Source organism: Macrobrachium nipponense, chromosome 46, assembly GCF_015104395.2.
Source record: "Macrobrachium nipponense isolate FS-2020 chromosome 46, ASM1510439v2, whole genome shotgun sequence".
NCBI lineage: Eukaryota > Metazoa > Arthropoda > Malacostraca > Decapoda > Palaemonidae > Macrobrachium > Macrobrachium nipponense.
The window spans coordinates 10,999,829-11,012,331 of record NC_061106.1 but is presented as its reverse complement, the minus strand read 5'-3'; positions in this window follow the sequence as shown (position 1 = coordinate 11,012,331).

Here is a 12,503-nt window from a genome sequence, read left to right as displayed (position 1 = left end):
GGGTACATGACATTAGAGCTATAGCAACGTCAATTAATTTCTTCCAGCACATGAGCTTCGAAGATCTGAAGAAATATACCGGTTGGAAATCCCCCTCAGTTTTTAAACGCCACTATCTTAAGTCTTTGGAGGATCTTAAGTCTTTGGAGGACCTTAAGTTCCCGGCGGTAGCTGTGGGGAACACTGTTTCCCCTGCTACGGTCGGAAGTAGTTTGCAGTGTTACCTTGTCTCCTTCCATCCTCCTTCCTACCAGCCTCATTATCAGTCTACCTCAACCCAGTAGCGTATTTTTAATACTGGGCAGATTTATGTGATATGTACATAATAATTAGTTTATAGGTGCCTTTCTCAACCTACATTGTAAACAATTTGTTGGTTTAATGCCTATCATGTCTTAATTTTAAGTTTATTACCTTTACATTAAGGCTTACAATTTATATGTATATAACATTTATTATATTGATTTATATTGTACTATGTTTTTCATTTGCACCCTTTTGTAGTTATCTTTTGGTTGCTCTTAGTTTTATATGTTAGTAGCTTGGTGTTTTCTCTGGTACAATTTCACGGAGCGACACGGCTGAGCCCAGAAAAGGGATTTTGACGTAGGAAAAATCTATTTCTGGGCTCAGCCGTGTCGCTCCGTGAAATAGGTTCCTTCAGCACTATTTCTAAGGTAAGATATTGCTAAAATACCAGAGAACTGCTAAATTGGACCTGCCAGAATATTCCAGCTCGCTCACCTTCATTCAAAAGGTGTCGGTATAGAACTGGGGCGAGTGAAACTCACTACCACGGCACCCACTCCAATTAGCCTCTCCTACATCAAAACCCCCAAGAAAAGGGGAGCCGTTCTACGGCTTGCTGCGTACGACCGCGTATGTAGCGGATGTATCGTCATTCCTTCAGATAGCCATCCGCCTTCCACCGGGCGAGGAAGCCGTGTTGCCCAGTGAAATCCCGCCCTTATGTTTTAACTGTCCCCCCCTTCTTTCAACTGTGCCACCAAGCTAGTATGCTATCTTCAGGTATGACGCTACATCTACTACCTACGCGGTGGTAGGTAGCAAGCTGTAGGACGGCTCCCCTTTTCTTAGAGGTTTTTGATGTAGGAGAGGCTAATTGGAGAGGGTGCCGTGGTAGTGGTTTTCACTTGCCCCAAAACTATACCGACACCTTTAAATGAAGGTGAGCGAGCCGGAATATTCTGGCAGGTCCAGTTTAGCAGTTCTCTGGAATTATAGCAATATTTTACCTTAGAAATAGTGCTGAAGGAACCTATTTCACTGGGCGACACGGCTTCCTCGCCCAGAAATAGATTTTTCCTACGTCAAAATCCCTTTTTTGATAGTGTAGTCGCTGCCTCGTCCTCAAGGAGCTTTACAAAGAACTGGCAGGTGACAAAAAGTTCTTGGATTTTAATCTCAACAACCCAAAATCATTTTTGGTCTAGCAAAGAACAAGAAACTAAGTGCGAACTTGTTGCAGTTGTTAAACCTTTCCCAGGGATAATCATCATGCAGTCGACTCCCTGTATTTGCTCATCCAGGATTCACAGATTCAGGTATTTGCAGATTTCTTTTCGAAACATATCTACCCATTATTCAGGGGAAATTTGTGTATTTACTGTTTTTTCATCAATTTCATCATAAAATCCCCTTTTTGTGATGAAACTATTAAAAAAACCAGGTATAAACATTTTTAGAGGGGTTTTCTTTAGTTTTAACTAACAAAATAAGCAGTTTTAAGAGTTTTTATAGGGGTTTCAACTATTTGCGGATTCTAGCTATTCGTGGGGGGGGGGGGGGGGGGGGTGGGGGGGGGGGGGGTCTGGTACACATCCCCTGCGAATAAGGGGGAACACTGTACTCGCCTGTGGGAAGACCTGTGGTTTGCCACTGTAGCGCCTATGGGTCAAGAATATCTATGGCACCTACTGACACACAGTGTAGTCAAATTTGTTCAAGCTTGTGGCAAATGTTGCTACAGTGTAGGAAAAAATGGACCTTTTAGGAAGTACGCCATGACCTCTAGGTAAACCTTAAGTACTTGAAATGCGCATAATGTTCTGTCTGCTAATTTTAGTTTATGTAGAATAGGAAATTTCCTTCTTAAACTAATCCGATTCTTGGCCAGGAATGACAGGCCAGAGGAGAATAATAATTGATGGTACGCCGTTTGTGTTATGCACTGTCCCTATCTAAGAGCCCAGTTTGCTAATATGAGCTCCTGATACTAATGCAACCAAGAATATCGCATACTGTAGCTTGCAAGTTCTGGCTGTCCCCGTCTAAGAGGAAGACCCTTAGTTTGTATCCAGTCCACTAAATTGAGGGACTAATCGAAGTCAAAGCCCCTTGTTCAGGGACCAAGTAATTGGAACCCTTCTAGAGCAGATCTTTGTAGTGCAAATAACAACAGAAAGGGAATGACAACTTCTATACTGGAGTCAAACCACAAAAACATAAAATCAATGGTTCCGTTAAGGATGCCTTGTATTTCAATGACTGCTGTAACTACAAGGTGGCTTTTAGTTTCATTTCTGATTTCTCAAAGAACTAACATTACTTTGTTCAATATTAGGGCAAAAGGGATAAGAAATTTTAAAACTGTTTCCCTAGAATTTTTTACTGGGCTCTCGGTACTTATATAATGTAACTATATCTTCCATACATACTGGTATTGCCAGATATATGAGGTCTGTAATTCTTGCACTAGGTACCTAGCAATGTTGGGTGAGCAATTTTCCTGGGAGAGATATTTAAAGAAAATCCACTTGTGAAGGTCTTAGCTTAGAAAGGAAGATCCTTAAACTACTCTCCCTCCTACTGGCTGGGATAAAGCAACGGACAGTTTTGGAATTTATCTCTTCGTCCGTTATTAAAGTAATAGGAACCAATGCCTGTTCTCCCAATTTGAGGCTATTAAGTAAGCTGTTCCTTGGTAGGTTAGGAGTTTGCTCAACACCTACGAAATCTGGATCTATGAAGGAAAAGGGTATATCGTCCTTCATTTGTTCATCTTCTACAAAGGCACCTCTTGCTGTTGCTTGCCTGGCAATTTGTGTTTCTCATATGTGGCAAACAGGTCCACTTCCACTTGAGGAAGCATGTTGGCTATTTTCTGAAAGTGGTTGTCTAACTCTACTCTGTTAAAGCTACCATTTTCCTTGATAGGGAGTCTATTACACTGAGACACCCCCTAAGGTGAATTGCATAAAAGTGCCACTTCCTTTCTTGCCCCATTAAAGGATAGCTAGCATTACCATATGAGGAGGTGAGTATCATGACGACCTCTTAATGCAGGATATGGCAGTCATGTTGTCTAGAACCCAACCAAATGTCTCTCTTCTGGAAGTTTGAGGTTTTTGAGACAAAAAGACAGCCATCAGCTCTGGGAAATTTATAAAATAACTCCTCAGAGTAGCTGAACACCTCCTGCCACCTGATGCTCCTCCCAACGTCCTTCTAGCCTATCAACAAGGCATCTGTGTGTATTGTCATTCGTACAGACTGAAGAGTTAGGGTGACCTGTATCGCCAGATTCCTTCCGGGATCAAGGCCAAAGTATCTCCCAAAATTTTAAAGCTTTTGGTGAGGTCGGTCTCGCATCTTGTTTGTTGCATGCGATAGCTACAATTTGTTCACATTCATTTGCTGTAATCCAAGTATTGGATGTATTATTGATGAAAATTGCAACAAGCCCATCATACGTTCTAATTGTTGTTTGGAAACTCTGGGGTGTACAAGGCACATTTTGAGGACCTGCATTACTCTGTTTCAAGTATGATGGGGAGAGACAACGAGGCATGAAAAAGAATCCCAACATAGTCCCAGCTACTGAAAGTGTTGGGTGTGAGGTGGGATTTTGCCAATTTTTCATAAAACCTTTTGACTGTAGTCAGCTGACCACTCCCCTTAGGCTTTTCACGCACACTTTACTTGTGGGCCCCCAAATCAACCAGTTGTCTAGGTGGCTATTAGTTTTGATTTCTGATTTCTCAAAGAACTAACATTACTAACTTTGTTAAATCTTAGGGCAATGGTTAGACCACAGGGTATGGCTTTGAACCTGTACATAACTTTCCCTATCCGAAGCCTTAGGAAGGGAGGAAGGGAATAACAACAGGGACATGCTAGTATGCATCTTTCAGATCTAAGTCCCTTTTAGAACAATTGAATGCACTAGGGCAAAAAAATCCTTTTTGGGGACACTTAGAGAGACGTGCTTGTTGGCAAATATCCGCATGTTTCTCTATAGCTCCCATTAACAGGGTTTTTCTGCACATAACCTTCCAGAGTAAGAAAAAAAAAAAAAATCTTACTGTAGTTATTGCTCTTTCGTGAGGCATCATCCCTTCTTGAGCACCTATTTGTTCATTGAGGAAAAAAAGCTTTTGGGGTGACTGAATGCTTAACTTTATTAGTGAGCCCTTTTGGGTTGAGTATAGGGAAGTTTCCAGTTTTTGTTTCCTAAATTCCCCTTTTTCCCAAAAGAGAGTATACAGTAATAATTCGAGATACGAAAGGCTCAACTTACGAAAAACTCGAGATACGAAAGCAAATATGAAAAATTTTACGGTTCTACATATGAAAATTGTTCAAGATACGAAAGGTTGTTACTGTAAAGTCCGAGATTCGCCCGGACCACCGGTAACAATTTTGAAACTCGCGCGCCGCCAATTGAGTAGACTCGCCACCATCCTCCTGCTCTCCCATTGGTTCCTGATGCTAGTCACCGCCATGAGATCCTTCTCTCCTATTGGTCAGCATCCCTCCCCTGATGCATCTACGTAGCGGCGTGCCTCTTTGGCCACTGCACAGTATCATCGGTATCATAAGCACGTGGTATTCAATCGTTTTAACGATTTCGTTTATAAACGTAAATTCGTTAGTGATTTCATTGTAATATACTTTATCGTGTTGTGTGAGAACTTTACTACATACCGTATACGTACTACATAACATAATTACGTACAGTATATACGTAGTCATGGGTCCCAAGAAAGTTGAAATTCACGGAAAGAAGAGGATGCTCTCTTTGGAGACGAAGATGGAGACTATCAAGAAGTATGAAGCTGGTATGCAATTCAGTGTGATTGCCAAGGAATACGGCCGAAATCCGTCGACGATAGGCACCATCCTTAAGCAGAGGGATGTCATCAAAGCAGCTACACCTTCCAAGGGCGTGACTATTTTGTCCAGCAAGAGGACCCACGTGCACGATGAAATGGAAAGGCTTCTTCTGGTCTGGATAAAAGACAAAGAAATCGCTGACGATACGATAACCAAGACGGCAATCTGCCACAAGGCCAGCGCTATTTTCGACGATTTGATTGCGCAGGCCGAAGACAACGGAGGAGAAGGGACATCGACACCAACCCAAGACTTCAAGGCTTCGCACGGGTGGTTCGAGAAATTCCGTAAACGGACTGGCATCCATTCGGTGGTGCGACATGGGGAGGCGGCCAGCTCAGACACGAAAGCGGCCGAAGCCTTTAAAAAGACGTTCGATGAGATGATGATCAAGGAAGGCTACAATTCTCGGCAAGTCTTCAACTGTGATGAGACTGGCCTTTTTTGGAAAAAAAATGCCTCATCGAACGTACATCACTCAGGAAGAGAAGAAGCTACCCGGGCATACGCCTATGAAAGACAGGCTTATGCTCGCACTTTGTTCAAACGCCAGTGGGGATTGCAAGGTGAAGCCCCTACTTGTCTATCATTCCGAGACTCATCGAGCCTTCAAGGCCCACAAAATGCTTAAGGAGAAGCTTCCAGTGATGTGGAGGGCTAATGTGAAAGCCTAGGCAACGAGGCTTTTGTTCACCGAGTGGGTAAATTTGTGTTTAAGCCAGACAGTGAAATGCCTGCTGGTGTTGGACAATGCCCCTCCCACCCTCTTGGCCTCGAGGAAGATATCCTAGCGGAGTATTCGGTTATCAAGGTTCTTTATCTTCCGCCTAACACCACCCCTCTCCTCCAGCCCATGGACCAGCAAGTGATATCGAACTTTAAGAAGCTGTATACAAAACATCTTTTCAAGAGATGTTTCTACATCACCGATACCACAAACCTCACCTTGCGTGAATTTTGGCAGGAGCATTTCGATATTGTAATATGCATCCGACTCATCGACCAAGCTTGGCAGGAGGTTCCAAGGCGAACCTTGAATTCCTCGTGGAGGAAACTCTGGCCTGATGCCGTATCCACCCGAGACTTTGAGGGATTCGACGTGGGCGAAGCTGGTGCTGCAGATTCAGGAACACTTGACGATCCTGAAACTGTTTCACAACCAGATCTTGACGAGATCGTTGCACTTGGCAAGTCCATGGGGCTGGTCATCGACGAGGACGACATCAATGACCTTCTCGACAAGCACCAAGAGGAGCTTACGACGGATGACCTGAAGGAGTTGGAGGCCATGCAACATAACGTCATTCAAGAAGAGCTCTCTAGCAGCGGCGAGGAGGAGGACGACGACTCTATGACAATGGCAGAAATTAAGGATGCTCTAGCTGCTTTTCATAAGGTGCAATCATTCGTAGAAAAAGAGACACCCCGAAAAGGCTACACAGGTCGTATGCTTGTACAGTTCGATGACGTTTGCCTGAGTCGTTTCAGGAACATTGTCAAAAGTAGGCAGAAGTAATCTTCCTTGGATAGTTATTTTTTAAAGAGGCCTTAAGTAGGAGTAGTAAGCAAAAAGGAAGAATCATGTGATACTTAAAAACAGAAGTTGAAAGTGGTGAAGTTGAAATTTTGTATATATATATATAATATATATATATATATATATATATATATATATATATATATATATATATATATATATATATATATATATATATATATATATATATATATATATATATAAAACGCAAAGTATAAGAAAGTAAAAAAAAAAAATGTAAAAATCAAAAAAAGTTTTTTTTTTTTCAATTTTAAGTTTTTTTGTAAAGTTAAGTGTTACAGTTTTGTTAATGTGTTTTGTAAAGTTTAGTTTATGTTTTCCTTACATTTTTTTTATGTGTTTCGTAAAGTTAAGTGTACATACGTATCTGCCGTTTGTCCTCCTCTGTCGCCACTTTCGGAGATAGCCTCACTCGAAAGGTAAGCTCCCACATTTTACTATATACATATGTATGTACGTACAGTATTTCTTGTATACCATGTACACTAATACACTTTATTTACAGGTACTATGTAGTACGTATTAGCAGTACGTATTAAGTTAGGTACTGAATGGTCCAAATTGTTGTAATATTTCATTGTTTATAGGTCAATTTAGCTTTATTATAAATTTACTGGGTTGTTTTTGGAGGGCTTGGAACGGATTAGCCATTTTACATGTAAAATGCGGTTCGATACGAAAAGCTCATGATAAGAAGGCCGCCTCGGAACGGATTAATTTCGTATCTCGAGGTACCACTGTACTCTACAATTCCACTGGCAAGCTTGCTTGTTAAGTTCTTAACCACAACAGACTCCTCAAACAGGTCCTTACAAAAAGGATTATTATGTAATAATGAAGTTACACTGGGAAGAGACTAGTTGGGGCCCTCCAATTGTGCCATAGGGTTCTCATGAGAATTTCAACCACAACAGCAACAACTGTTCTGGAACATTTTGGAAGCCTTTTGATGGCAACTTCCAGCAAGGTGATAGAGGTCATAATGCTAAAGAGGTGGACCCCAGTATGAAATTCTGCTGAGGCTGCCACCTCTGAGATTTTTCTCATAGGGGTCCCAAAGTGCTGTGTAACTTTTAAATAAAAGAGGCTTTTGCCTTCAGAAGGGAGCTGTATCATTGCCCATTCCTTGGTGGAGTTTTACGAAACTGGGATGACCAAGGCAAATGGTTTTAATTCTGCCATTGTCTCTGGTCTTTTAATCATTGTAGAATTCTAAAAATCTGTCTTTACAAGACTCATAATTTTTAAATGAAGGGACAGAAGGCTGGAACTCTTTGATGAGCAACTTTGATCCTGGTAAAGGGTGCTGGAACTCTTTGATGAGCAACTTTGGTCCTAGTAAAAGGTGTCTTCTATAGCTTTTAATGTTATAGACACAGGTAAGAAGACCATTTCTGTTAGTGGTCTTTCATATGTACAGTTTTGATCATAGTTTTTCTCTCATTAATCAGGGAGAGAAAATGCACAGTGATGCATCTATTCAAGGATTATTAGTATCATCAGGGATGAATACTGGAGCCCCTATCATTTTTTTTTATTTTATTAGTATCATCAGGGATGAATACTGGAGCCCCTATCATTTTTTTTTATTTTAAGTTTTGTATTTAGAACAGACCAATTAGTGGTTTCCAGTTGTAATTCTAACACTAGACCTTATTTGGCCAGCATTTGCATCACTTCTCACTACTGGATGGCAGGATGCTGTACTTTTACACTTTTAGAGTGTACTGGACTAACTTAAATTCCCTTTCGGAATCATGCATCATGTCGTATATACTCTGCTGTTTTTCATAATTTCCTTACGGAATTGAGCAATTGCTGCAAGCTGTATATCCCTTTTGGGGAAGCTTGCACATTTTGACTGAGCTTCAACAACTTAACTGTAACTGCCTGTTACTAAAGGGGCACAAGTCCTAGTAAGTTACAATACCCCTCTGGGGGGAAACGATCCTCTTCAGCATTGATAGCTGTAAATGAGGATAGATTTCCTTCTAGAAGGTTTCTCCCATGGCTGCCTAAAATTTGTGCCCCTGATCCATCTGGGTTCAGCAGGGTCATTTCAGTGGCAATGCCCACGTCATATCATTAGCAGGAAAGTCTCCCCCAAGTAAAAATTTTCCTACTTCCTCTGCAGGGTTAACCTGGGGGTACTGGGGACTGATGTTACTGGATTTTGACGCAAACATAAATCTTGATCTAAGAAAAAGTTATATCTGCTGCTGGAGTTTTTCCCGAAAGATATAATTTCCCCTCTCCTTAGTCCTACTGATCCATAGAAATCACCGTGACAACTTAAAATGAGCAGTTTCATCCTTACAACTTGCTGCCAGTAGCAGTCTACCAGTTAGGTACATACCTGTCAACAAAGTATATTTTCCTTGTTTTTTTATAAGACTATACTCATGGCAGGGGTGGTATGAGCCATACCCATTGGCAAAAAATGAACTGAGCAACTTGAAATGGAACACTTGAACTGAGGGTCCTACATAATGGCAGCCCTGTAGTGATATAAAAGCAAGCTGTTATTAGAAGCTAGTCAGTATTCAATTATTAATGAGGGAAACCTATCTAGTTCCTTATACAGATTCCATATTTGTAATACATTCTATTAGAAATCTATGTTAACTGAAGCCGTTTGAGGTTTAAGTTAGTTTTGACAGCCATATATGGCTGTATCAGTCCTTTTGCACATTTTAATTTGAACTGTCATACCATTTGGACTAATATCCTATGTACTAATTTGTTTAGTTAGCCCAAGCCACTGTTTTATATGGCTTTAGGTAATTTAACTCTTTCATATCCGCTTAGTTTTGAGCAGTGTCCCCAGTGCGAAAAAATTATTATTTTGAAAATTCAGCAAAAATATAAATATTATGCCAACAACATTCATTTTGCTGTCCTTTTTTTCTAAATGTTAGTATTTTATGGTGGAATAGTCAGAATAAGATTGAACTAAAAACAAAAAAATCTTCACTTTTTTATATATTTTCGTTCCTAACCCAAAAACTACGAAAGTCAGGCGAATGAATTATTTTTTATGAGAAAGCCAATAAAATTCCTTAAATATCGACATATAAATCAATGGAAAACTAATAAGTCCAGCCTGTGAAAAAATTGATAGAAAAGAGGATAAGAAACATAGCGCTCTGCCCGGCGCCTAGTGAGAATTATCGCTAGAATTTTTTTTTTTAAGAGCCCTACCTCGGTTATTTTTCATTGAAATTCCTTTGTAAATATACGAAAATATAGAGGAAACGTTGAAGAATAAAGGGAAGGTCAAGATAAATGGCTTTGGATACGGCAACAGTTTCTTTTTGACGTTATAAATTGATCGAAACGAAAAAAAAATTTACCGTTGTCAACATTTATTGCTAGAATAACAATTTTTTGAAGAGCCCTATCTCGGTTATTTTTCATAAAAATTACTTTGTAAATATACGAAAATGTAGAGGAAAATTTGAAGAATAAAGGGAGAGTTAAGAAAAATGGCTTTGGGGTCACTGAGAGGGAAGTGTAGGTGCGATCAGCTGATTTCATTGTGAGAATTTTACTACGCCAGGGATTTGAGCATGCGCAGTACAGAAACTACTTTGCTGGCGTATTGATACCCGAGATACACGGTCCAAGGTATGATCTAGCCTATGGAAATTGCTACTTGTCCGAAAATAAAAAAAAATGCCCCTACCACACGTACGAAAAATTCCGGTAAATTTTATGTACCGCTACGTCAGTTGGATAGATAGGGGATAGAGTATTTTTACGTACTATTACGTCAGTTGGACATGAAAGGGTTAATTGCGCCTAGGATACTGTTTATATCCAGTCCTAGGCTATTTGAGTTAAACTACCACTTACTACACCAACAATAGGATGTTTCCTAAATTGTTCTCTCTTAGCCTAGTACAGGCAGTCCCCAGGTTATGACGGGGGTTCCGATCTTGAGACGCGTTGTAAACCGAAAATCGTCGTAAGACGGAACCTCACCAAAAATCTTAAGAAAACCTTACTTTTAATGCTTTGGGTGCATTAAAAACTATGTAAACTGCATTCTTATTGCATTTTGCATAAAAAACTTCAAATATTGATTATTTTGCATTTTTGGTGTCATATTTCTTCTGCCAGATGAGTGTTGTAGGCGTTGTAACCCTGGAACATGCGTCGTAACCCTGGAAATAATTTCTGATGAATATACAGTAGTACCTCGAGATACGAAATTAATCCGTTCCGAGGCGCCTTTCGTATCATGAGGTTTTCGTATCTTGGACCACATTTTACATGTAAAATGGCTAATCCGTTCCAAGCCCTCCAAAAACACCCCAGTAAATTTCATAATAAAGCTAAATTGACCTATAAAAAATGAAATACTACAACAATTTGGACCATTCAATACCTAACTTAATAATAAAAATCCAAAACCTGTAAATAAAGTGTATATTAAGTGTACAATAAATATTATTACTGTAACATAAAATGTGGAAGCTTACCTTTCGAGTGAGGCTATCTCCGAAAGTGGCGGCAGAGGAGGAGGAGGACAAACGGCAAATATGTACACTTATCTTTACGAAACACATACAAAAATGTCAGAAAAACAAACTAAACTTTACAAAACACATTAACAAAATTGTAACACTTAACTTTACAAAAAACTTAAAATAAAATTTTTGTCTTTTTTTTATTTTTACATTTCTTTTTACTTTTTTATACTTTACGTAATTTCAATTTCTTCACCACCGAATGGATGCCAGTCCGTTTACGGAATTTTTTCGAACCACCCATGAGAAGCCTTGAACTCTGGGGTTGCCGTTGATGTCCCCTCTCCGCTGTCGTCTTCGGCTTGGGCAATCAAATCGCCGAAAATAGCGCTGGCCTTCTGGCAGATTGCCGTCTCGGTTATCGTATTGCCATCGATTTCTTTGTCCTCGATCCATACAAGAAGCAGCCTTTCCATTTCATTATGCACATGGCTCCTCTTGTTGGACAAAATAGTCCTGCCCTTGGAAGGTGTAGCTGCTTTGATGGCTTCCTTCTGCTTAAGGATGGTGCCTATCGTCGACGGATTTCGGCCGTATTCCTTAGAGATCACACTCAACCGCAAGCCAGCTTCATACTTTTTTATTATTTCCATCTTTGTCTCCATAGAAAGCATTCTCTTCTTTCTGTGAACTTCAGCAACTTTCTTGGGACCCATGACTATATGTACTGTGAGTAATTAAGTTACGTATGTAGTACGTATACTAATTAGGTTCTCACAACACGATAAAGTAGCACAATGAAATCACTAACGAATTTACGATACTAAACGAAATCGTTGGACCGAATGAATGCCGCATGCATACGATAAAGCTTCGGGTGCGAAGTGGCCGAGCGAAGGCACGCCACCACGTAAGATGCATGATGGGAGGGATGCTGTCCAATAGGAGAGAAGGATCTCATGGCTTGGCTAACATCAGGAACCAATGGGAAGAGCAGGAGGATGGTGGCGAGTCTACTAGAACTAAGATGGCGGCGCGCGGCGCAAGTTTCAAAATTGTTATCGGGCGAATCTCGGACTTTCAGAAACCTTTCGTATCTTGAAAACTTTTCGTATGTAGAGCAGTAAAATGTTTTGTGTCAGTTTTCGTATTTCGAGTTTTTCGTAAGTTGAGCCTTTCGTATCTCGAGGTACCACTGTAATTGAAAAGCACCTTAACCTCGGAACGTCATAAGCCGAACCCGTCATAACCTGGGGACTGCCTGTATAGAGTATTGCTTAATAGAGATTAATCTAGATTAAATGCAAAAGGCTATATAAAACAGAAAGTTACTAACA